The sequence below is a fragment of the Panthera uncia genome, chromosome D4 (genome assembly GCF_023721935.1).
Source record: "Panthera uncia isolate 11264 chromosome D4, Puncia_PCG_1.0, whole genome shotgun sequence".
In the NCBI taxonomy this organism is placed as follows: domain Eukaryota; kingdom Metazoa; phylum Chordata; class Mammalia; order Carnivora; family Felidae; genus Panthera; species Panthera uncia.
The window spans coordinates 34,439,303-34,466,073 of NC_064807.1; positions in this window are offsets into that span (position 1 = coordinate 34,439,303).

The window sequence follows — 26,771 nt, forward strand, 5'->3', positions numbered from 1 at the left end:
TCAGTTTTCTTTTCTTTTTTTTAAGTGTTTAATTCCAGTTAGTTAACATACAGTGTTGTATTCATTGCAGGTGTGTGATATAGTGATTTTCCACTTCCATTTAACACCCAGTGCTCATCACAGGTGAACTCCTTAATCCCCATAACCTATTTCACCCATCCCCTGCCCACCTCCCCTATGGTAACCATCAGTCTCTTCTCTATAGTTAAGAGTCTGTTTCTTAGTTTGTCTCTCTCTTTTCCCTTGTTTGTTTTGTTTCTCAAAATCCACACATGAGTGAGATCATATGGTATTTGTCTTTCTCTGACTTATTTTGCTTATTAACATTATATTCTCTAGCTCCATCCATGTTGTTGCAAATGGCGATATTTCATTATTTTTTGTGGCTGAATATTATTCCATTCATATATATACAACACAAGTTCTTTATCCATTATTCAACCAATGGACACTTAGGCTGATTCCATATCTTGGCTATTGTAAATAATACACCTATAAACATAAGGGTACATACACAGATCCCTTTGAATTAGTGTTTTTGTATCCTTTGGGTAAATACAGTGTAAATAGTGTGCTTGCTGGATCATAAAGTTCTATTTTTAACTTTTTGAGGAACCTCCATACTGTTTTCCACAGTGGCTGCTCCAGTTTGCATTCCCACCAACAGTGTAAGAGGGTTGCCCCTTCTCCACATTCTTACCAACACCTGTTGTTTCCTGTATTGTTGATTTAGCCATTCTGACAGGTGTGAAGTGATAACTCACTATAGTTTTTATTTGCATTCTCTGATGGTTAGCAATGATGAATATCTTTTCATGGGTCTAGTGGCCATCTGAATGTCTTCTTTTGAGAAATGTCTATTTGTACCTTCTATCCAGACTTAACCGATTTTTTTTTCATTATTATTATTTTAATTTACATTCAAGTTAGTATATGGTGCAATAAGGATTTCAGGAGTAGATTCCAGTGATTCATCCCCAATGTGTAACACCCAGTGCTCATCCTGACAAGTGTCTTTTTTGATGGGTAGGTGTTGAGCTGTATTACTACTTTATATTTTTTGGATACTAAGCCTTAATTGGGTATGTCACTGACAAATACCTTCTTCCATTCAGTAAGTTCCATTTGAGTTCTGTTGGTTGTTTGCTGTGCAGAATCTTTTTATTTTGATATAGTCGCTGTAATCTATTTTTGCTTTTGTTTTCCTTGCCCAGGAGGCATATCTAGAAGTTGCTATAGCTCACGTCAAGGAGGTTACTGCCTGTGTTCTCTTCTAGTATTTTTATGGTTTCAAGTCTCCCATTTAGGACTTTAAGCCATTTTGAATTTATTTTTGTATATGGTGTAGGAAAGTGGTCCAGTTTCATTCTTTTGCATGCTGCTGTCCAGTTTTCCCAATATCATTTGTTGAAGACACTGTCCTTTTCCAATTGGATATTCTTTCCTGCTTGGTTGAAGATTAAGGTCATATAGTTGTGGGTTTACTTCTGGGTTTTCCATTGTGTTCTATTGATTTATGTGTCTATTTTTGTACCAGTACCATACTGTTTTGATTACTGCAGCTTTGTAATATATCTCGAAATCCTGAATTGTGATGTTTCCAGCTTTTCTTTTTATTTAAAAAAAAAATAAACATTTATTCATTTTTGAGAGACAGAGATAAAACACAAGGGGGGAGGAGCAGAGAGAGAGGGAGACAAAGAATCTGAAGCAGGCATCAGGCTCTGAGCTGTCAGCACAGAGCCCGATGTGGGGCTTGAACCCACAAACCATGAGATTATGACTTGAGCTGAAGATGGACACTTAACTGACTGAGCCACCCAGGTGCCCTGCTTTACTTTCTTTTCTAAAGATTGCTTTGGCTATCCAGGGTCTTTTGTGGTTCCACACAAATTTTAGAATTGTTTGTTATAGTTCTGTGAAAATGCTATTGATATTTTGATGCAGATTGCATTAAACATATACATTGCTTTGGGTAGTATAAACACTTTAACCATATTTGTTCTTCCAATCCATGAGCATGGAATGTTTTTCCATTTCTTTGTGTCATCTTCAATTTTTTTTCATTGTATTTTTCAGAGTACAGGTCTTTCACCTCTTTAGTTAGGTTTATTCCCAAGTATTTTACTATTTTGAGTTCAGTTGCAAATGGGATTTTTTTTCTTAATTTCTCCTTCTGCGGCTTCATTATTGGTGTATAGAAACACAACAGATTTGTGTACATTGATTTTGTGTCTTGTGAACTTACTTAGTTTGTTCGTCAGTTTTAGCAGTTTTTCATGGTGTCTTTCTGGGTTTTCTATATATAGAACTGTGTTGTCTGCAAAATAGTGAAAGTTTTACTTCTTCCTTACAGATTTGGATCCCTTTTATTTCTTTTTGTTGGACTGTGGTAGGTACCGTGTTGATAAAAGTGATGAGAGTAGACATCCTTCTCTTGTTCCTGATTTTAGTGTTTTTCTCCACTGAAGATGATGTTAGCTGTGGGTATTTAATATATGGCCTTTATTATGTTGAGGTATGTTTCCTCTAAACCTACTATGTTGATTTTTTTTTTTGTCATGAATAGATGTTGTACTTTGTCAAATGATTTTTCTGCATCTATTGAAATGATCATATGAAGGGCGCCTGAGTGGCTCAGTCAGTTAAGTATCCAACTCTTGATTTTGGCTTAGGTGATGCTCTCATGGCTTGTGAGACTGAGCCCCATATCAGCTCTGCACTCACAGCCTACTTAAGCTTCTCTCTCCCTCTCTCTGCCCCTATCTCACTCTCTCTCTCTCTCTTTCTCTCTCTCTCAAAATAAACAGATAAACATTTTTAAAAAAGAAATGATCATGGGGTGCCTGGGTGGCTCAGTCAGTTAAGCATCCGACTTCGGCTCAGGTCATGATCTCACAGTTCGTGAGTTTGAGCCCCACACTGGGCTTTGTATTGACAGTTCAGAGCCTGGAGCCTGCTTTGGATTCTGTGTCTCCCTCTGTCCCTGTCCCTCCCCCATTCGCACTCTGTCTCTCAAAAATAATAAACATTAAAAAAATAAAAAAAAAAAAACAAATGATCACATGAGTCTTACCCTTTATCTTACTGATGTGAAGTATCAACTTGATTGATGTGCAGATATAGAACCACCCTTGAAACCCAGGAATAAACCCCACTTGATCATGGTGAAAGCTTTTTTAAAAAATGTATCATTGAATTCAGTTTATTAGTATTGTGGACTTTTGCGTCTTTGTTCATCAGGGGTATTGGCTTCTGGCTCTCTTTTTTAGTAGTGTCTTTATCCAGTTTGGGTTTCAGATAAATGTTAGCCTCATAAAATGGATTTCAAAGTTCTTCTTCCTTTCTTATTTTTTGGAATAGTTTGAGAAGAATAGGTATTATTAACTCTTCTTTAAATGTTTGGTAGAATTTGCCAGTGAAGCCATCTGGACCTGGAGTTTTGTTTATTGGGAGTTTTTTAGATTCAATTTCTTTGCTGGTTATCAGCCTGTTCAGATGTTCTATTTCTTCCTATTTGAGTTTTTGTACTATATATGTTTTTAGGAATGTATCCATTTCTTCAAGGTCATCCAATTTCTGGGCATGGAGATTTTCATAATATTCTCTTAAAATTGCTTGTATTTCTTTGGTGTTGGTTGTTATTTTTCCTCCCTCATTTGTTATTTTATTCATTTGAGTCCCCTCCCCCTCTCTTTTTCTTTCTTGATAACTCTAGCTAGAGGTTTATCAACTTTATTGATTTTTTCAAAGAACCAGGTCCTGGTTTCATTGATGTGTCCTATTGTTTTTTGTAGTTTCTGTATCACTTTTTTCTACTCTAATCTTTATTATTTTATTCCTTCTGCTGGTTTTAGGCTTTGTTTATTCTAGGTGTAAGGTTAGGTTGATCACTTGCAATTTTTCTTGCTTCCTGAGATAGCCTGTATTGTATATAGTTCCATCTTAGAACCACTTTGCTACATACAAAAAGTTTTGGACCATTGTATTTTCCTTTTCATTTGTTTCCATGTGCTTTTTAATTTCTAGTTTTATTTCCTGGCTGGCCCATTCATTATTTAGTAGTATGTTATTTAACCTCCATATATTTGTGATCTTTCCAGATTGTCTTCTTGTGGTTCACTTCCAGTTTCATAATATTATGGTCAAAAAAAGATGCATAATATGGCTTCAATCTTCTTGAATTTATTGATACTTGCTTTATTGGCTAATATGTGATTTCTTCTGGAGAATATTCCATGTGCACTTGAAAAGTGTGTGCATTCCACTGTTTTAGAATGGAATGTTCTGAATGTATCTGTTAAATCCATCTGTTACACTATGCCAATAAAAGTCTTGTTTCCTTGTTGATGTTCTGTTTAGATGATCTGTCCATTAATGCAAGTGGGGTGTTAAAGTCCCCTACTATTATTATATTATTATCAATTAGTACCTTTAAGTTTGTTATTAACTGTTGTATGTATTCGGGTGCTCGTATTTTGGGTTCATGAGTATTTACATTTGTCATATCTTCTTGTTGGATTGTTACCTTTATTATTATATAATGTCCTCCTTTGTCTTTTGATATGGTCTTTGTTTTAAAGCCTATTTTGTCCAATATAAGTATTGCTGCTCTGGCTTTTTGACATCCATTATTATGACAGATGTCCCTCCATCCCCTAACTTTCAATCTACAGGTGTCTTTAGGTCTGCAGTGAGTCTCTTGTAGGCAGCATATAGATGGGACTTACTTTTGTATCCATTCTGTCACCTTATGTCTTTTGTTCAGAGTGCTTAGTCTATTTACATTCAAAGTAATTATTGGTAGATATGTATTTATTGCCATTTTATTATTTGTTTTGTAATTGTTTCTAAAGTATTTCTCTGATTCTTTCTTTCTTGCATGTTTTGCTGATTCCCTTTAGTGATATATTTGGATTTCTTTTTCTTTATTCTTTGCATATTTGCATTAAAAAAATTTTAATGTTTATTTGTTCTTGAGAGAGAGAGAGAGAGAGACAGAAAAAGAATGAGTGGAGGAGGGGCAGAGGGAGAGGGAGACACAGAATCCAAAGGAGGCTCCAGGCTCTGAGCTGTCAGCACAGAGCCAGACACAGGGCTCAAACTCACAAACTGTGAGATCATGACCTGAGCTGAAGTTGGACACTTAAATGACTGAGCCACCCTGGTGCCCCTATTTGTGATTTTTGATATACGGTTACCTTTAAGTTAATATATAACCTCTTTGGAAATAGCAGTGTATATTAAATTGATGGTCATTTAGGTTTGAACCCATTCTTTTCTCCTCTCGTCTCCATGTTTTAGGGTATATGTTGTTATATTTTATATCCTTTTTTGTTAGTTCCTTGAGTTATTTTTACAGAAATATTCATTTTTACTCCTTTTGTATTTCCTACCTTTATACTATCATTTTGGTCTGTCCTTCACACTCAAAGAGTCCCCTTTAATATTTCTTGCAGGGCTGGGTAGTGGTCATGAACTCCTTTAGTTTGTGTTTGTTTGGAAAGCTATGTATCTCTCCTTCTTTTTGAATGATAGCCTTGATGGGTAGAGTATTCCTGGCTTCAGATTTTTCCCATTCAGCACTTTGAATATATCATGAGTTTCTGTTGAAAAATCCTTATGAGTTTTCTCTAATAAGTTACTGACTTCATGTGTCTTGCTGCTTTTAAGGTTTTCTCTTTATCACTGTATTTTGTAAATTTAATTACAATATGTCTTGGTGTAGGTTTGCTCTTGTTGATTTTGATGGGAGTTCTCTCTGCCTCCTATATCTGGATATGTTTCCTCTCCAAGATTAGGGAAGTTTTCAGCTATTCTTTCTTCAGATAAATATTCTGCCCCCTTTTCTCTTCTTCTGGGACTCCTATAACACAAAGGTTATTATGTTTGATGTTTATGTTATTATGTTTGCATTCTCTAAGTCTATTCTCATTTGGCACAATTCTTTTTTCACTCTTTTGTTCAGCTTGATTACTTTCCATTATTCTTCTATGCCACTAATTCATTCCTCTGCTTCTTTCAGCCTGTTGTTCATTCCATCAAACATATTTTAAGTTATTTTATTGAGCACTTTATCTCTGCTGTGTTATTCCTTATTTCTGTGTTAAGAGTCTCACTCATGTCTTCCACTCTTTTCTCAAATCCACTGAGTATCCTTTTAAGCATTGCTTTAAATTCTCTATCAGATATGTTACCTGTTTGGTTAGACTGTTTGGTTAGATCTCTGTTTGCGGACTTGTCCTATTTGGTTAGATCTCTGGTTGTGGACTTGTCCTGTTCTTTCATGTGGGATAAATTTCTCTGTCTCTTTATTTTGTCTGGCTCTCTGTGTCTGTTTTTCTGTGTTAAGAAAGTCAGGAATGTCTTCTGCTCTTGAAAGCAGTGCTTTTATGAAGAAGAGATCCTGCAGTGTCCTTCAGTGCGGTGTTCCCGGTTCACCAGAAGCTGGCACATCAGGAGAGTCTCTTATGTGTGTGGATTATGCCCTGCTGTTGTGTCCGAGTCAATTTTCCTTTCAGCACAGTTGTCTGCACTGACTCTCTGACTGTTGTGGGCTGTGCTTACTCTCTTCGGGCCCTGAGTGGGATCCCGGCAGGCCAGGTCTGAGGGGGTATGTCCACCAGGGAATTTGGGAATGGGGTGATGGTGTTAGTAAAATGTGCACTGAGCCACTAGTCCTATGTTGGATTCCCTGAAGTGCTTCATTGCCTGGGGACTGGGGGCCAGGGCAGTTGAGGGTTTGGCATGGCTGTGTCCAGCATGTGATGGTGATTGGGGGCTCATGGCTAGGTGCAGCATGGCAGCTGGGCACACAGCAGCTGGGCACCACACAAGGTAGTGGTTGGGTGCAACACAATGGCTTGGCATGATATGTGCACTAACAAAATTTGCTCTGAGCCCAGGGGTGCCGAGGCTAGTTGGCTTGGAGTGGGGAGTCCTCAGGAGAACTTGTGGGCATCATTCACTGCTAACTGGTTAGGTAGTGTCTGTGCAGTGCCCCCTCAGGTGGCTCTCTATGTTTATGCTGGGAGGTGAGGGGAGAAAAATGGTGCCTGCCAGCTCCCTTGTCTTCAAAGTCCCCAACATGCTTCGAAATCAGAATGAACAGATCTGTCTTTTGTTTGCCCCCATTGTTGTATAAGCTCGTGTTCTCACCTTGCCTCTCCACACAGGCTGATGTCTCCTTAAGGGCAGAGACTTAGCTATTACTTGCCCTCCAGCTCTCCCAGTGCTGAGTCAGAAGACTTTTAAAGCTCCAGGCTCCAAGTCCCACTGGTTTTAAAAACTCATGGACTTCAGCCCCTCTGGTTTTTATTTTATATATATTTTTTCACCTTTTCCTTTCATTTTAGCTTTTTGCTTATTTTCCTCTCACAACACAAATAACTAGGACATATTTGGATATATATTATTAGTTCTACATTCTGTTTTCTAATTCGTTAACTTCAATTATGGACTTTTTGGTTTTTTCTTGTGGTTTTCTCAAAGATCCTATTTGTTTTGTTCTCTTTTGTTTTTCTTGCCTTTTTGAGTTATTATTTATTTACTTTCTTTTAAACTAATGAAAGTATTTAAGTGTAACAGTTCCCTTTTGAGTAGAGTTTTGATCAGGTTCCATATGTTTTTTTTTGTTTTTGTTTTTTAATTTTTATTTTTTTATTATTTTATTTGCATCCAAGTTAGTTAGCATATAGTGCAATAATGATTTCAGGAGTAGATTCCAATGATTCATCCTTATGTATAACACCCAGTGCTCATCCCAACAAGTGTCTTCCTTAATGCCCTTTACCGATTTAGCCCATCCCCCCACCCACAACCTCTCCAGCAACCCTCAGTTTGTCTCTGTATTTAAGAATCTCTTATGTTTTGTCCCCCTCCTTTTTTTTATATATTATTTTTGCTTCCTTTCCTTATGTGCATCTGTTTTGTATCTTAAATTCATCATATGAGTGAAGTCGTGATATTTGTCTTTCTCTGACGAATTTCGCTTAGCATAATACCCTCCAGTTCCATCCATGTAGTTGCAAATGGAAAGATTTCATTCTTTTTGATTACTGAGTAATACTCCATTATATATATATATATATATATATACACCACATCTGCTTTATCCATTCATCCATTGATGGACATTTGGGCTCTTTCCATACTTTGGCTGTTGTTGATAGTGCTGCTGTAAACATTGGGGTGCATGTGCCCTTTCAAAACACACTTGTATACCTTGGATAAATACCTAGTAGTGCAATTGCTGGGTGCTAGGGTAGTTTTTGAGGAACCTCCATCATCTGTTGTTGCCTGGGTTGTTAATATTAGCCATTCTGACAGGTGTGAGGGGGTATCTCATTATGATTTTAATTTGTAGTGCCCTGATGATGAGTGATGTTGGTCATTTTTTCATGTGTCTGTTGGCCATCTGGATGTTTTCTTTGGAGAAGTGTCTATTCATGTCTTTTGCCCATTTCTTCATTGGATTATTTGTTTTTAGCCCCTCTGGTCTTTAAAGCCAAACGTTATGGGGATTCACTTTCCCTGAGTGAACTGTGGTGCCATGTCCTGTTTCTGTGCCCTCTCAGTGTGGGCAGCCTCCCTCAGTCTTCCTAAGCTTTCAGAGGCAGCTTGTCTAGATTTGATTGTGGAGATTGTTCTGCCAATCTTCAGATTGCTCTCTGGTTTATTGACTTGGATGTAGATGCAATCTAGTTGTTAACATGGGACAAGGAGAGCTCAGAGTCCTCCCTATTCCACCATCTTCCCAAACTCCCTAGGAGGTTTTTTTTTTTTTTTTTTATGTTTATGTATTTTTTTAGAGAGAGAGAGACAGAACACAAGTGGAGGAGGAGCAGAGAGAGAGAGGGAGACCAGAACTGAAGCAGGCTCCAGGCTCCAAGCTGTCAGCATAGAGCCCTATGTGGGAATTGAACCCACAAACTGTGAGATCATGATCTGAGCCGAAGTTGGATGCTTAACCAGCCACCCAGGTGCCCCAAGTCAGTCTTAAAAGAACCAGATTTCTAGGGGCATATGCCTAGCTCAGTGAGTAGAGCATGTGACTCTTGCTTTCAGGGTCAGGAGTTGAAGCCCCACGTTGGGTGAGGAGCTTACTTACCAAAATAAATAATGTAACACATTCACTTGCAGTCAATCTTTAGGAGAAAAAAAAAAGCCATTTAAAAAAAAGAAGCAATTTGTTGATTTTATCTATAAAAAAAGTTTTCTCAATATTTCAGTACCCCACTTTTTTAGGAACCTAAAATAAAACAGCTCTCTGAAAATAAGCATATTATATTTTGGAGCAATTATTCAAACACATTTTTAAATACTGTCTAAAACTGAGGGGTGGGTAAGGAACAAAATCATCCCCAATTTTCTTGTTACATTTGAGGCTTTGCAGGATTCACTAAAATATTTAATACGAGAAAGAAACATAGCTTTAAAAAATCTTAGCAATCTCAGCACCACTGGTACAAAAATACCACTAATTGGGTTAATTTTGGAAAACATACTTTCTTTACATGAGCAAATGCATGAAATGTTTAAGCACTTTAAAAGAAAATTATCACCTAGGAAAAAGAAAAGTTGTTGTTTCTTAAAAGCTAATGCAACTTAAATAAAATATAAAGTTTAGATCCAGACTGTAACCCATTAGCAGTTTCCTTCCCTATGAATCCTAAATATAATGTATGATCTCATCTGCTCATGGCAAAATAACATCCTTCTTAGAAGCACATCTTTGGTGACAGCATTTCTGGAATCTCATCCTAGCTCAAGTAAAGCAGCATCCGCAGTACTACACAATCATCCTCAGAAGTATTGCTATTTAGAAGCAGAACGACAATGAATAATGGTAAGAAATAGGGCACTGCCCTCATGGGAACACAGTAGCAGAGGTAGCAAAATACTGAAACCTCCAACTACTTTTTCCCAGAGATTTAAACACCAGCAAATAAGGCCCTGTAGGCATATAAAAGATAAGAGCAAATTTAACCCCCTTTTTTACCTTTTCAGCTGCCACCAGGGTCATTTCCCTATGCGTAATTTAAAGTGTATTCCATTCCTGCCCAACTATTACATATTCTGATGAGTCAGCATAAAAAGGAAGGGGAGATTTAAGATTCAGAGATTAATCCTGTAAGGAAATTAATTTATTAAATATAATATATTAAAACACCAGATTGCCAACTTAGTTAAAAGTAGCCCAGTAGAGCTATAGAGGAGGAGCCTATTTATCTAAACCATTTCCTGAGAAATCAGAATGCTACTCTTGCTCTGGGGTAGAATTCCACCCTCAGCACTTTACCTGCTGCTTTATGCTGGCATCCTTAGTAAGATGCAGTTACCCTTAGGAAATATAACAAGAGGGGCTACTGGCAGAACTACTAATACATTAGTATTGACGAAGAAATGGGCAGAGTTGCTGCTCTTTGTGGAAGGCAAAATACAGAGAACTGAGAGCAAGTGGAAACAACCAGATGAGGAAGAATTTGAGAACAGTAAGGTTAGGGCTGCCTGGATATGCTTTGTGTGGCACCAACTGCAAAGGACATTGTTCTTCACCTTACCCATCCTCATTCAAATAAATTTAAATGACAGATACCATCCAGCACTTTTAAAATCATGACAATATTTTATGGTAAACAGAAAGCATAAAACTGCTGAGAGTTCACTGTTTACCTAATATGAATACGTCCCTGAAAAAGTTTTTTTTTTTTTTAATGCCCATACATATGAACAGGTGAAGAGTTTAAAGTTCAGAAGAAAGAACACTGAGTTTTAACTAAGAATATTTGATTATAATCTCAGTTTGGACACTTACCAAATGTGGGCAGTAAGGGGCTATTTCTGGATTTCAGTTAGTTTCTAACCTGTTCAAAAGAGGGCAGGAAAAGCAGATCTCTAAGAGATCACAGATTTCTAAAAACACAAAATTGTATGAAATATTTATTTTTTCTGGTTGTGGATTAAAGACTATGAATTGTGCTACTGCCTTTCTGCTAGGGTTGGACATCAGAGTATTTCTGCACAATAATCTATAATTTTTACATAAAACTAATGTATACTATTCACACAACCAAAATGATTCAAACCACTGGAATTTGAAAGGAAGCATATTTGTTGCTTTACTTAGAGATCAGGACTATGTTTGAGGAAGAAGGCAATTCTGATATTCCACATAATATCCTCTCTTTCAAAGTGCTCATTTATACATGGGAAGTATTGCAGAAAACAGGTTGGCAATCACCAACTAGGATGGTGAACTTCTATGGGATGCAAGGCTTAACCTTGGGGTTCCTATGAGTCTCCTTAATAAGTTTTCACAATTTCATATGAAGCAGATGTACATTTTTCTCTGAAATGTTTCATAGCTTAGACTTACAATTCAGAGTAGCTTATGATGCAAAAAATGTAAGGAAATGGTTCTCACCTTAAAATCAACGTGACATAAAGAGACAAATGTCATGTTTCTGAGGAACCTTCTAAGTTAGTAATGTAGGATCTGCCCACCCACAACTGCAAGATTCCAAAGGTTGATTTGTCTTTTACAATGTAAACATCCAAATGAGTGAGCATGCATAATGGATTGCAGTTCCAAAACAAATATTTTGATCATGAGCTGTGATCATTGTGATTTAAATCAACTCTCCAATTTTGATTACTGCTTATTTCTTATGCTTTATAACACAGGGACACAAATTTAGAATTGCAACACGTATTGGCCCCCATTTTCCCTGTAGTCTCAGAAATCATGGAAGATAATAGAGAACCCTCATTCTTGTTTGACATCCTGCCATCTACTATTAAAGATACTTATAATGCATCCAATTTGTGCCACTATAGAATAAATATTCTACCAAAAATTTTGTTTGTGAGTATATTTTAACAGGAATAAGAGAATAGTGACTAAGAGTTTTTCCTTAAAATAATTCTTTGTGATTGAACAACAGAGAAGACATAACAGATTATCCTCAAACTTCAGAAGATATAAATTTTGCTACTTTTTTTTCAAAATTACAAACAAACAAAACTATAACAATGAAGTCATTGATTTAATTTAGTGTGTTGGCTCTGTATCCCAGGGGAATATCTTTTCAGATGTAAAAATGGAATTAGGTTTGGTTGATACCTATGATCTTTCCCCATAAAGAGATTAAAGAGCAATGTTAAAATCACCACTTTATGAATAAATAAACAAAATATCCACAGATACAGATTGAGAACCTTGCCATTGGAATAAATAGTTTGTTCTCATTTTGCATTTCTCAGTGTTCACAAACATTATCTCATTTGGCCAACATCCTGTTAGGTCATTAATATTATACTCAATTTATAGATTAGGAAATAGATGCTCAGCAAGAGTGGCAACTTTTTTTCAAGCTTAGTAGGCATAGTAGACAATAGAGCTGGGATTGGAATCCAAATAATTATTGTAAATCACAGACCAATGCAAAACTTTCAGAACTTATAGGACAGATTTTGTGTCTTCATGGGAATAGGCACAATCTAAAATAATCACAGGCTTATTATCCACTATTCTGATTATTTGGAGCCATTCAGTATTCTACCTTTTGCTACCAGTCTATGAGTCATTTTATTCATAATTATCTCCTGCATATCACAATGTGAACGCTTCCCTCTCTCTCATTCCAAATGGTGAGTATATTCTATGCAGGAAAGTTTGATTATAGAGTTTGGGAAAGAAAATTTGTTCAAGATTTAGAGATCAAAATGAGGTCTTTGAACTAATTTGCTCATCTTTTTCTTTTCTTCACATTATTAGGAGACAATTCAGAGAATACCCATAATTTTCCATTAGGCCAAGTAGTACCCTTTGATTTCCCTACAGACAAATTTCTTAAGAATTTTTTAATAAAAAGTATAATTTGGAAAAAAATAATAATAATTGGCAAAACACTTTAATTGGGGGAAAGTAATGTTTAAATATTAGAAGGACATCATTTAAAGTGACTTCCTATAAATTGAGAGTCTTGGGACAAATGAACTGACATATATAAAATGTGACTCAGTGTTATCAATCTGTCACTGTTCTAAACTAAAAACATAGCCTTGCTTATAGAGGACCAGCTTATTAAAGCTTAATAAACTTAAAAAATACACATCACTGAAATATCTGTTTTAATAAGTACATATTTTTTAAATTCACTATCTGTGATAGCAGTTATGTGTACATTTTTTCACCTATCATTTTCAAAACAATTTCTAGGCAGTTTGGAGTGGATGCAAAATAGAATGAATAAGGTATATTTGGCTAATATACTTTTAAGATCCATAAGATTATAGTGTATTATGATTATTATTTAAACATATCATTTGTTTAATACCATTTCATAATATATACATACATATGACTACCTCAGGTAACATGTCCCAGAATAAGGCAAACATTTGCTTTAAAGGCATGGCCACTAGTCTGTGCTGTTGCTTAAGAAATATTCATTTTCATCGAATTATTTCTAAAAGGACCTAGTTCCATTTATTTTCTTCTAAGAATCATAACTGTATGGAATCTCAGGTTTCTATTTGCAATTTTCTGTAACATATTAAATTGTAAGTCAATATTGGGGAAAGTGTTAAATTAAAATAATAGAAATCTCTCAATGGTTCCCTGTTTTTCTTTTTTCTAAATTCAAGAAAATACTATGTTAGTAATATTACATTGATAATTTAAGAAATATGAAATATATTAAGGTACAGAAAACACCTTCTTTAACTTGATTTACAAATTTTTTTTAGCAGCTGGATTTAGCTAATGACCAGATAATTTTCCTGAACATTATAAATCACCATCAACTGCTTTTCTAGATGGCCCACTAATGATTTTAAATAAATATACTAAAGTGCATACATTAGTGATAATTTTTATATTATATTATGTTTTATGCAATTGTTTTCCCAGTTATCCATAAATGTTTTTAGGTTGCCAGTTAAAACATAACTGAATCTTTGGATTTTTAACCTTTCATCTTCAGCAAATTTCTTACACTTCACTAAAAACTTGAAGAACTGTTAAATCACAGCTGCAACATTCAAAATTGTTCAGGATTTGGAAAAATGGACATTTCAAACTAAGGCAATATTGTAAACTCCTTTCACCTTTACGAAACGCTGTTTCAAAATGGCCTGAATTGATTTTTCTAAGTACAGGCTAACAACCAGAATGAGGAATGTGAAGGTATCTCAAGAGTTGTCTCAGGATGCTTCAATGTTTCTCAGCATACAAGGTATATCTAAATATAAATATTACTTGCTACTGAGCAATGGTTTATTTCAGAGAAAGGTACATTTGCTAAGACATGAACCATTTATCTGAAAAGATATGATGGATGATTGCATTCAGAGAACAGTTAATATTCTCCACTCAATTAATGAAGACGAACAAGTACATGCTGTTCTTCTTGATAATATTTTTATAGTGGAAGCAAGATAGTTTAACCAAACGCCCACCTTGTTTAAAAATGGGAATACCACAAAAACTGCGCTGGTCTGAAAACATCACTACACCTGTCAAAGAAAAATCTATTTTCCGCACTCAAAAAAATAACTACAGACATCCAAACTATAATATTTTATAGGTAATAAGCAGATCAAATTGGTTATTCAATGTTAAATGCCATGGATATTTTGTTTTACTACTATGGATGTTTTACTACTCAAACATCTTTCACTATATTGTATAACAAAGAAGATTTAATCTTTAGGAAGAATAATGTAATGGGAGCCTACCTATAGTTTGAATATTGCCACCTATGACATAGGTAAGTTAAATATATTATTTTGTGAACATGAAATTACAATGTCTGGAGACTGTAAATATGAAGGAGTGACACCCATCTATGAATCCTTGCACCAAACCTTTCATAAGTATGTGGCCCTGGGCTAGTGTGCTAAATTCTCTGTATCTCAGTCTTTTCATCTATAATATGAGGAAAATGATAGTAATTACCTTACAACGTTTTTTATGAAAATTATATATATGATTATGTCTCCTGACACTAACATACCTGGCAGTGATTATTGAATATGTATTAGTATTATTCATTTTAGTTTGTTAATTTGAGGAAATAAATGTCTTCAAAAGAAATGAATTTCCATAAAATTCATTAAAAAAAATCCTCCTTCTATTTTCAATTTAGCATCGCTGGATTTTTATTACAACACTGACCACATAAATTTTTGTTTCCACTATTGCGGCTCCCAAATTTACGCCCCTGACAAAATTTTGTTTGACTCCATAAGGATAAAAACATTGAAATTTCATTTTTTATATGGCACAGTACTATAAGTAAAATAGGATCCAATTGGAAAATTGGGTTTTATTCCTACACTGTCAACTTGTGTATTTGGATCTGAGTTTTTGATCAATCAGTTGGTTGGCCATAGGCAATTCATTTGGCTTTACTCAAACATGTTTATTTCATTTATTAAAGATTACTAACAATTTCTCAAAACTGTTGCAAGATGGTTAAATGGGCTGAAGCAAGCAAAAAGTCTAGCACAGAAATATGAGCTCCTTCTCTTCACCTTATCCTATTCATTTTTCTGCTCCCAGCAGGATTGCCAATGAATTCTCATCTTTGATAGTTCACATCCACCAAGTGAGCTTCCTATTTTCCTAATGCAAGCATTAGCTGCCTCCAGGTTGTATGTTAGTTCTGCTCTTGAATCTCTGAATCTAGCTATTTCTTGCTACAAGTTGAAAGCATATAAAAGGCTTCCTAAGTGATATTTACCACATTTTCATTGCCAGGTATTCTAAGAGCTAGCGTCTACTACTTTGTTGACCTTCTGCTTTGTTTTACTGATTTCCTTAACCTCAGCACCCCCTCTTCTTTGCGCTCCTTGTCTTGACTTGCTGCTCTTGGCTCCTAAATTATTACAATCTGTCTTCAGTTATGTTTTAACTGGCAACCTAAAAACATTTATGGATAACTGGGAAAACAATTGCATAAAACATAATATAATATAAAAATTATCACAAGTGTATGCACTTTAGTATATTTATTTAAAATCATTAATGAGGCTATCTAGAAAAGCAGTTTCTGGTCAACAAATGCTCAGGACTCTAGCCTTCAGTACCCCAGCTCTGCTTACAGATTCCATATCTAGTTTAAACCCATGGCCTGATAGTGGCCTTTGACTTTTGCCAAAACTCTGGTTTGGGGCTTCTTTTATCATCTTTGACCTGTGCTTCTGATCTGACCAATGACATTTGGATTTATTCCACCTGTCTTCTTGATTTTATATCCACTACTTTATTTTGGCTTCCGGTTTCACTGAATATATTGAATTCTGACTTCACCATTGATTAATTTTCATCTTTCATGCTCCTAATTTCATCAAGACTCTTAGTTACTTATACTCACTCTGGAAACTGGTGGGGAAAAAAATCTAGAGAAACGTAGGATCTAGGACCATTAGCTTTTGTAAAGGCAAGTAAAGGAGTTCCCCATAAGCTTGTATTCTTATATTTAATCATCTTAGCTCAATAGTTTCTTTGTATCCAGAGAACAAATAGTGACTGTCAATTCCTAACCCTTCCCCCCAACAATCCTATTTTCAAGTGTGTCACTAAAATGCTAATGACTGAGATTAACTTAAATGGTAAGTATCCAAAATATAACTCATTTTTATTCTTTTACTGTTTATTTATTGAGAGAGAGAGAGAGAGAGAGAGAGAGAGAGAGAGAGAGAGGAAGGGGGTGGTCAGACAGAGAGAGAATCCCAAGCAGGCTCCACACTGCCAGCACAGAGTGGGATGCGGGGCTCAAATTCATGAATCATGAAATCATGACCTGAGCCAAGGTCAAGAGTCCGATGCTTAGCCGACCGAGCCATCCAGACACCCCTCTAATTTTTAAAAGTCATGTTCAGTAAGTGGAAAGAGCAAAAAAAGATGGTCACAGGATGGTTACTTAGAATAAGGATGTCTTGAATTATACTGGGACTGGATGTCATTTGTCATGAGAAAGGTCTAACTCTAGGTTAATCTCAGAGCAGGAGAGAGCTGCAGACCTTGAATGAGACATCAGTGAGGTTTGAAAAGAAGTTTCAAATTTATAAAACGTAAGTGTCAAAAGAGAAATGAAAAAAGCAAAGCATTTAGAGGAAAAAGCAGTGATGTCACCTGAGAACTGTTATTGGTTCTGGTACCACTTCCATGTGGCTTTGCGGAGGACAGACAGGCACAGGGTATTGGAGCTGGAAGGGATCTTTGCAACCATCTATGGCAGCCCCCTCATTTTTCCAGGACATTTAACATCTATCATTTCCTTCCTGCCTCTTGTGGGTCCATACTTAGAAACTTTGGCCCTGCATGTTCAATGCTTTCAGAAATAGTAGCTGCCTTAGAACATACTGAACTGGATTAAAAGAAGCATCAGCTTCCCCGGCAAGGAACCTATATGTGTGTGTAGAACACACTTTACCATCTGTTTCTTTTTCCACTTTAAGCCAGGTTCCCTTTTTTGTATCCAGTGATGCAATCCTGCCAAAGCTTTTGGGTCAATGTTAATAGAACTATGAGAGAATTTTTTGAAGGGGAAGTCAAGTTACTATATACTCTGTAAGTGATACTCAAGAGTCTTCCAACAGTAATTCTCTGCAGATATATATATGGATCCCCAACTACTCTTAATTGGGGAGAATAGTATATATCAAGTAGGGTAGGTATTCTTTAAAACATTTTTTTCTAAAGTATTTACAGCTGTGGAACATGTAAATACTCTGATGCCAAGTTACTTATAGACAAGTAGCATGGCTTGCAGGCCAAGTACATGTATTTACCTACAATAGCATCCTATTTACACCTGACAAGGACTTTTGAGTGAACCAGTTAGTCAAGATTCACTTTATGGTAGCATGATCTATCTCAGAATCCAGTACATTCTTTTGGCATTTATTCGAATCTGATTACATCACTTAATATAAATTCTTTTTATATGCATTTATTTACTTTTTCACCAAGATGTGGGTTTTGTGAAGATTGAGATTATACCTGTCAAGCCATTTTTTATGCCAAGTATCTGGAATAATAGGTTACAAATAGATATCTACTGAATTAGATGATCAATGAGAATTTGGGAAGATTGTGGTGTGACAGCTGAGCTGGGACCCCAAGAATGAGGGCGGACTGTAAAAGGAGAAGGAAATAGGCAAGGCTATGTTGCAGGTGTGTTGGGGGTGGGGGTGTCCTTGGCCACATTCGTGGGCTGTTGCCATGACATTAAAGAAACTCCGACTTTTTGTCAATATAAAAATTAACTTGCCTTAGTACAATAAACCTGGCAAAACCTTGCAGAAATCTTCTGAATGTGTAAAATTACAGTTGCAATGAATAGTTATTTAATAAACCAAGAATAAAAAAATCTCCATGGAACCCTCTCAAATGTATACCCTTGCCTTATTTTTATTTTACTGTGTGGTTCAGTTTAACCCTGAATTTCCTACCCAATACTTTGGCAGCTGTGGTTCTTCATCCATACTAGACTCTGAAAAACATTCTATGTAACCATTCATTAGAAAATTATATGAAGTTAAATGTTGACTCACTTTGCTGTTTCAACTTTATGAAAAGGGTAAGCATATGCAATGCCTAGTTTTCATCAATATTAAAACTTCCTAAGTCAGTATAAACCACACATTACCCCATGCTATGCTAAATGTACCTTACGCAAAATCGAAGTTGTTATATTCTCACAGCAGATTTGACACCCACATAAAAAAGAAAAAATGCAGAAGCCACTGAATACTTTGTACCTAGTATATTATTCTCTACAAGCATAGAATGAAGTCATTTTTATTTCTAAGTGAAGAGAAGAATATTCTTAATTTTGAAGAAAAGAGTTCTGTTTTAGGAAAGCATGGCTTAGTTATAAGTTGGCAATTATTGTTCTGTATTATTCCCCTAAAGGTATTAGAAATATTAACCAGTACTTACTCATCTCCCACTGTGAGCCCTCTCCCAGCTCATGCATTTTAATTCATCTTCTGTTTTTAGTCATACTGTGATTTTTTTCCCCTCCATAATGTCAGTGACACTACAGTCTTCCTTTTCCTCTGTCAAGGGACACTGCTTTGCCTCTTCTGTGATCCTACACTCCTTTTTTCTAGTCAAAGGAGAGTAATCTTTTCTCCTTTAATAAATATATGGAAATTTTGCTCCTTTTCAAACATGATTATGTTTCAATTAACTTTTTTTTAAGACAAGGAATGCTAAAATATGTTAATGTTCAAATCCACATGAAACTTAAAGATAAATCGCTATAACCATGTATTTTACTTGGTTAATTATTTAGGCTCCTTTCTGTGATTATTTACACTGCAATGCAATCTTCAGATAGCATGTCCATATGCCTCAAGGAATGCTCCACCTGGCTTTACGAATCAATAGTTTCTATTGATGGAATAAAGCAGAGTACAAGAAGGAAACTTTCTCCAAAGATGAGCTCACTCAGAGTGAGGTTAAAAAAGATGACTGCTTAGTGGCCAACTCCCAAAAGAAGCAGCACAGGAGGGAGAAGTGCGAAGAGTTGGAACCGTGTCATTCCCCACCTTCGAATCATCTGTTCAACTGTAACTTGGAAATACTGAGAAACCTGTCTTTAAGGTAAAATCAGGCCAAGCTATGCAAAAGAAGAGAAACTGACATTTATGGAACACCTATTATATTTCAGGTATTGTGAAAGTGGGCATTTCTCCCAGGCTATCTGCTTTGATTTTCAGAACACATGAAGTGAGTATTATCATCTGTCTCACCTCTTTTTTTTTTTTTTTTTTAACAGGTGTGAAAGCTTGTTACACAGCTAAAAAGATCCAGGTTAAATGCAAACATTTCTCACTCTGTTTTCCCCACTCAATTATCACAAACTTCCCTCTTCCCTTCAATTCCATCCTTCCTCATCCATCCATCCAACCATCCATCTACTCATCCTCCCTTGCTCCCTCCTTCCCTCTCTTCCTGTAACAAACATTCAGCATTTACCACGCACCAATCACTATGCGGGATATCAAAAATTATCAATCATGCTGCTAACCATGAAGGGTACAATATGCTTTGTGTTTTTTTTCATATTATATTTTTGTGCTTTACAGAATATTTCTACAAAACTAAATTTCACACTAATGTAAAATGTGCATAATGTACTTAATGAATGAAAGTAGACAGTATATTCACAAATCTTATCATGAGGAAGAAATAAAGCAAACGTTGTTTGATTCTTAAAATGATTATGTAAACAAAACATAAAGAAACTAAATGAAACTCAAAAATAATAGACTTATGATGTTTGTGTCCTTACAATGAATGATTAGTTGTTAACAAACAGAGCTGAAATGACTTTCAAATATATAATAAGCCTTAAAGTTGTTTGGCATTTAATATTGGAGCTGCACAAGTGAGGAAGCAAAATGGCCCAATATCTTTCTTCTGCCATTCTCTTCCCTTTAGCCCTTAGTACTTATATTCTTCCTTCTCATGGTCTATCAGTGGCTTTCAGAAGTGAAGGAAAGAGCTGCTGCTTTGGGTCAGGTGTTTGAATATTTCATGGCGTATGACAGTGGATGTTCTCAGTGGGTGAATAGAGGAAAAATATGCTTGTAACCCTGTAGAGATTATGTATTCTGTACAGAAATAATGACTTTTTAAATTAACAGCAATTGAGCTTTTTGTTAATAGTGCATTGAGGTTTTTAGGTAGTATTTCATATATTTTACTCATCAGAGAATTCTTTACACATTTTGCCATTATAATTTATGAACTTGGTAGAGGACTGAGAACATATCATGAAATGCTGTTATTATTTCTGCCTTCATAATAAACACAGGGCAAATTTCACACAGTTAAAAATAATTTAGATGTGAATAGCTCCTTGATTTATTAAACTCAAAAATATAAGCCTTTCCCCAGCCCACTCCATTTCAAACTAGTCAGGAGAACCATCACAGAAGACTCCCAATAGTCATCAGTCAGAGGAGAATATTTAGTAGATAAGTATAGTAATTGTCAGGGAGCAAGAATTTCTTCTGTTCCTCAAAGGTCCTTCTAGCTGGACTAAGAATTAAGTTGACATGAGAAAGATTAACAGGGGAAATCAATAGGTATACAAATGGGGGAATCCACGTCAACATGGAAATCCCAAAGACAGGCAAAATGAGCTGTATACATCATTCCAAACCAAGGAGATGGAGGGTGGGGGTCTGGGATTTAAGAGGAAAGGAGTGGGCTTCATAGGCAATAAGAAGAGCGGATGTTTGGTAATTAGATGTTTGCCCTACTGTACAGATGGGTCACTCAGATAAAACTTATCTCTGCTAATAACCCTTATTCTGGGAAAGACTGTCCTCCCAATTTAGATTATTTTATGTCCCTACAGGAGAGGCAAAAGTTTCTCTTGAACCCATAGGGTCTCAAATGTCTTCCACTCAAATTAATCCACAGGCCAAATTGTCCTATTCTGGGGAGGGGGTGCTGTCCTGAACCCCTTCATAATCATACAAATAATGTTGTGCTTAATAATGTATAGATAGTATTTGTCATTATACTTTGAAGAGATAGCCAACAGATGCTGGCAGAGATATTTTTATGTGTCTCTGCCCATGTAGATTTTGTAGTCTATAAAGATATGCAAAATTTGTCTTTAAAAATGGGGTTATGATAGGGGCACCTGGCTGGCTCAGTTAGTAGAGCATATGACTCTTAATCTTAGGGTCATGAGTTCAAGGTTCACATTGGGTATAAAGTCTACTTAAAATAATACATACATAGATAGATAGAGCACTTTTAAAAATAGGGTTATGATAATATTCATCAATTATACTAATGAAGTTCTTGCATATTTAAAAATAATGGAAATGCTTACAAATATCCATGTAATAATTATAGCTAATATGAATTTATATAATACAATATATACAATAATACTGATTATATATGATATAATCAGACCTTTCACATATATACTCTTTCACTTAATTTAGCCCTGTCATCTATGTTCTAATGAGGAAGATGATGTTTTTTACCCCAGTATACAGAAGAGGAAACAGACTTGGAGACTTGAAGTCATGGAGCCACAAATTTAACTAAGTGGTGAAGCCAGAATTTAAATGCCGGAAACTGATTTTGGGGTCCTTATTCTTAAACACTTCACTATGTTATATGGGGGAATCATCATGATTTTTGAGATTTCATCCAATTTTCGGACAATGTGAAGACACCATTTTATTGTGTCATCATATGAATTGGGTGTTATAGTATGTATACAACTAGGGGAAAGAATCACCTAATATAATAAAGCAAGCTTGCTTTTAATGCTTGTTTCTGAACTCTGAGCAGTACCTCTCACAAGTACCAAGTACATTGTGAACTACAATGTTTCTATTAGAGAATCTGACTAGCTGAAGTTTGCAGGCACAAAGAGTGTCAAGCAAACATAATACTTAACAGAAGGGTAACCTCTTATATTAGCTGCTAGAAAGGGGGAAAAAAGCAACTAGTGAATAAAAGATTACCTAATTCTTAGCCATTTTTTTTAAGTAGTCAGTTTTCTTTTTAAACAGAATTGTGAATAAGCATAGGTATAACATCCATCTTTGAAAATAGTTCCACACCCAGAAGGAAGAGCTAACCTCCTCCCAAGAGTAATTGTGATTCCGTTAAGTCCACAGGAACATAATATTGATCCAAAAACACACTTCTCTATCGGGAGTCTTTGAAAGGGATTTAATGAGCCATATTCTCCCTGTGCATGGGCTATGTCTTGGGAATAAATTAAGCTCCTTTGCAAGCTGAATTAACTCTTTCAAGCCACTTGAGTATTATTTAGTGCACTGAAGCAGTGCCTTACAGACAATCTGTCTTAAAATTTAAAAGTTGTTGAATCTTGAAAATTTTGCATAGGTATTCACTGTGGGATTATTATTTCTGGTTATGAAAAATAAGTGAATTTGTATTATATGGAGAATTATAAGCAGGATCAGAAATATAATATTTACAAAATATAGAGTAATATAGAAATAAAAAGACACTCAAATGGAAGTCAGGAGAGCTGGTACCTAGCTCCATCTCTGTACCCAGATATACTACTATGGTGAACCTCTTAAAGTTTCTAAATTTCTGAGATGCTGCAGTTTGCATCGGAAAGACCTGGAAGGCTTTACAATAATTATAAGGAATCTGCACATTTACACCAACATCAAACATTAGCCACAGATGTGATAAATAACTGGGAACACTACTAGATCAGTCTGAGTCCAGTCAGGAACATGTAGAGGGCTCTTCAAGGCTTGAGCAATGGAATGTAGAGCAAGGCAAAAGGGCCCACAGTGACCCCAGAGCTGTATACAAACAGGCCCATTAGGTGAGCTGCCTCAAAATCTCCATAGCCATCGCTGATCAATGGGTTACTTATAACTGGACACAGTTACCAAACGGAAAATCCCACATGTTCCCTTACTCCCTCATGATGCCATTCAACTCACCCTGCCTCTTCACAGTCTCTCTTGCTGTCTTGTGTACTGCTCCCTTTTGCTATGTATCAATACTTCTATCTCCTCTGTTCTGCCTCTGGTGAATTCGTTCACCATCTGCACCACCAGTTTCCACTCGATTGGGTCAACCCACATTTGTGGGCCCCCATCTGATCAGGAGAGACACCACAGAACATAGCGGACATAACAACATTTAACAGAGGACATTTAATGCGGGAAATAGTTCCAACAAGGTTGAAGAGGTGAAAAGCCAACCAAGGAATTAACAGCAAGCAAGACTTGGCAGCCAACTTAGGTGCTGTATACCAGCATCAGCTGAAGTGAATTTCCACATAATCACACTCCCTCTTGTATGGTCCTAAGAACATGAAAGAAGAAAACAATCCTCACTCAAAAGGGCAGGATTTAGAGCAAAACATCTTATGTTCCACTATGCTTGGAAAGAGATATGGTCTGAGGTTAGGCTCTACATTGACTACTAGGGAATGACAGAGATTTGGCACATGGCCAGGAACTTCTAGGGGGTAAGACTGGAGGATTAAAAGAAAGAAAAAAAAAGATTTATAGCAGTCTATTAAAAGAACTTTTGAAAAGAGATTCTAGACCCTCAAATATGTGTATCTATCGAATGGCCACCAAAAGGCCTCCACCATAGAAGAAGCCTTTAATCATAGTTTCCAGCTATTCCAGTGCTTGCCATGGTGGAAAGGACAAGGGATACAATGAGTACCATGGAATCTTCCTTTGTGTTCCTTCCTAAAAGAACACTGGACTTTTCAGGTAGATCCTGCTCCCCAGAAAAACCCATGTAATTAAGGATGCTAATTCCAACTACAGAGGTAAGCCTGATTAGGTTATGATAAGGATAGCAATTCCTCCCTGTCCTCCTTATTTGTTAGTTTAGGAACTGAGGCTTAATCCAATAAAACTTGGCAATCCAAGGCCATTGTTATTGGTCCAAAGTAAGACAGAATCAATCAAATCAAACAACTTTTTTTCTTTTTTTTAATAATTGACAAGTTTTCTCTCATCTTTCTGAGGTAAAAAAAAAAAAAAAAAAAAAAAAAAAAAAAAGCCTAGGGCACCTGGGTGGCTCAGTTGGTTAAGCTTCCTACTCTTGGTTTTGGCTCAGGTCATGCTTTCAAGTTTCCTGAGGTGGAGCCCCACATTGGGCTCTGAGCTGACAGTGCAGAGCCTGCTTGGTATTCTCTCTCTCCCTTCCCCCACTCATGCTGTATGGTCCTCCCTGTCAAAATAAATAAACTTTAAAAAAAATCATTAAAAAAAAAAGCCTAAATCTTGCTGGAATCTTCTTGTAAACAAGATATAACTAACCTAAAATCAAAGCTGATACACCAAATAGAGAATAAAGAGAATTGTAGGGAAATGGCACCAGAGCCCTAATTCTAATGCATGCATATTCTACTAGAATTAATTCTGTAGGGCTGCCATAACAATGTGTCACCAATGGATGGTTTAAAATATAAGAACTTACTGTCTTACAGTTCTAGAGGTCAGAGCTCCAAATCAAGGCATAGATATGGCCATGTTCCATCTGAAGGCACTAGAGAATAATCTGTGTCTGATCTCTCTCTTAGTTTCTGTTAGCCTCGGTGTTTCTTGGCTGGTAGATACTTGTCTTCTCATTGTCTTATTTACAAATATGCATATCTGTCTGTCTCTATGTAAAAATATCCCCTTTTTATAAGGACACCAATATACCAGATTTGAGCCCACACTAATAATTTCATTTTAACTTGATTACCTTCATGAACACCCAAATTCAAATAATGTAACATTCTGAGGTACTAGGGGTAAGAACTTCAACATTTCTTTCTTTTTTTTTTCTTTTTTTTTTTTTAGAGGACACAATTCAACCTATAAAAATACCTTTCTGTTGAATTTCCTGTTATTCAAAGAGCATATAGTCTTATATTTTATTCAAGTCTGGGTTTCAAGTTTCTTACAACCCATAGTCCCACACTTAATTCAAAGGCTATATAAGCAGTTAACAAAGTAGACTTTTGCTGTCTATGGTTGAGAGCGAAATTTTCCATCCATAGTAACTCAAAACTAAAGGTTCACAATCTTATTAGGAGGCTAGGCATTGTTACAGGTGAAGGGGAGAAGAATCTGCCATCTAAAATATGCATAAGGATTATTTTAACATATGGATTATTTTGAGCTTGTTATTTCTTTAAGATATAGCAGACACAGGAAAAACTCTGAAAACCAAGTAGAAGTTACCCTTTTATAAGAGATATTTATATTTATAAGGGAAATTTCCATTTGTAAGAGTGTCTTCATCTGTAACAGGAAGAGGAAGATGACTAAATCTCTAGAAGCCCTTATCAGTGGGGAAGGCTATGACCTACATCTTCATAACAATCTAACCCTCAACAACCTCCTGATAGCCTCCCATACCTGGCTGTTTTGCCCCCCAATATTTTGACAGTATTTAAGGTGGTGTTTTGAGCCATTTTGGAGAGTTATTTAGTTTTCTGGATATCTCCCATGTAAACAGAAGGGCTATTTTAAAGCCCAAAATAAAATGAATTCATTTATTTTGAATAGATATGTATATGCTCAGTTGAGTTTAACAAAATTATTATAAGTGAATCAGAGAGAATGAGTAGAAGCAACTTTTACCATCTCATTTATTTTGCTAATGGCATTATGTTTGTCCTGAAGCAGTAAATTCAAATCTAAGATTATATTAGGGCCAACTGAGTCTCGTGAGTGAGCCTGAACTGGAATAAAGGGTTAGATAGAAATGTTCTTTATACACTCATGTACAGTAGCTTGCCAATATTCACAACCACCATGTTGACCAATGCTCTTGGGCCTTCTCTTCAAGGATTTGCATACCAAACATAGGGTAAGTCTAAGAAAATCATGACTATTGATGTAGGAAACAAAGGCAAATGAAAAATTAAATTTCCTGACTGTCTACAGCCCACTGACAAGTCCTTGAAACAGGCAGAGTGACCTTCTCTGGGAACTCAGCTGCCTCAGTGTGGATACTTGCTAAGGACAAAAGGCAATCTTAGCCCGACTCCCCAGTATCGCGTAAATCTACTTTAACATATAAAAATTCCTTTGGAAACTTCCTTTATCTTTACCTTCCCAGGATATAGGTTGGCAATCATACTCCAAGCTTAGGGCTCCCTGCTTATACATCTAAAGGATCTCATGACTGAGGTTTTACTAGACAGTAATAACTGACCTTTTCCTAACAATAGCAAGCCCCCTCAAGGTCCTGGAAACCT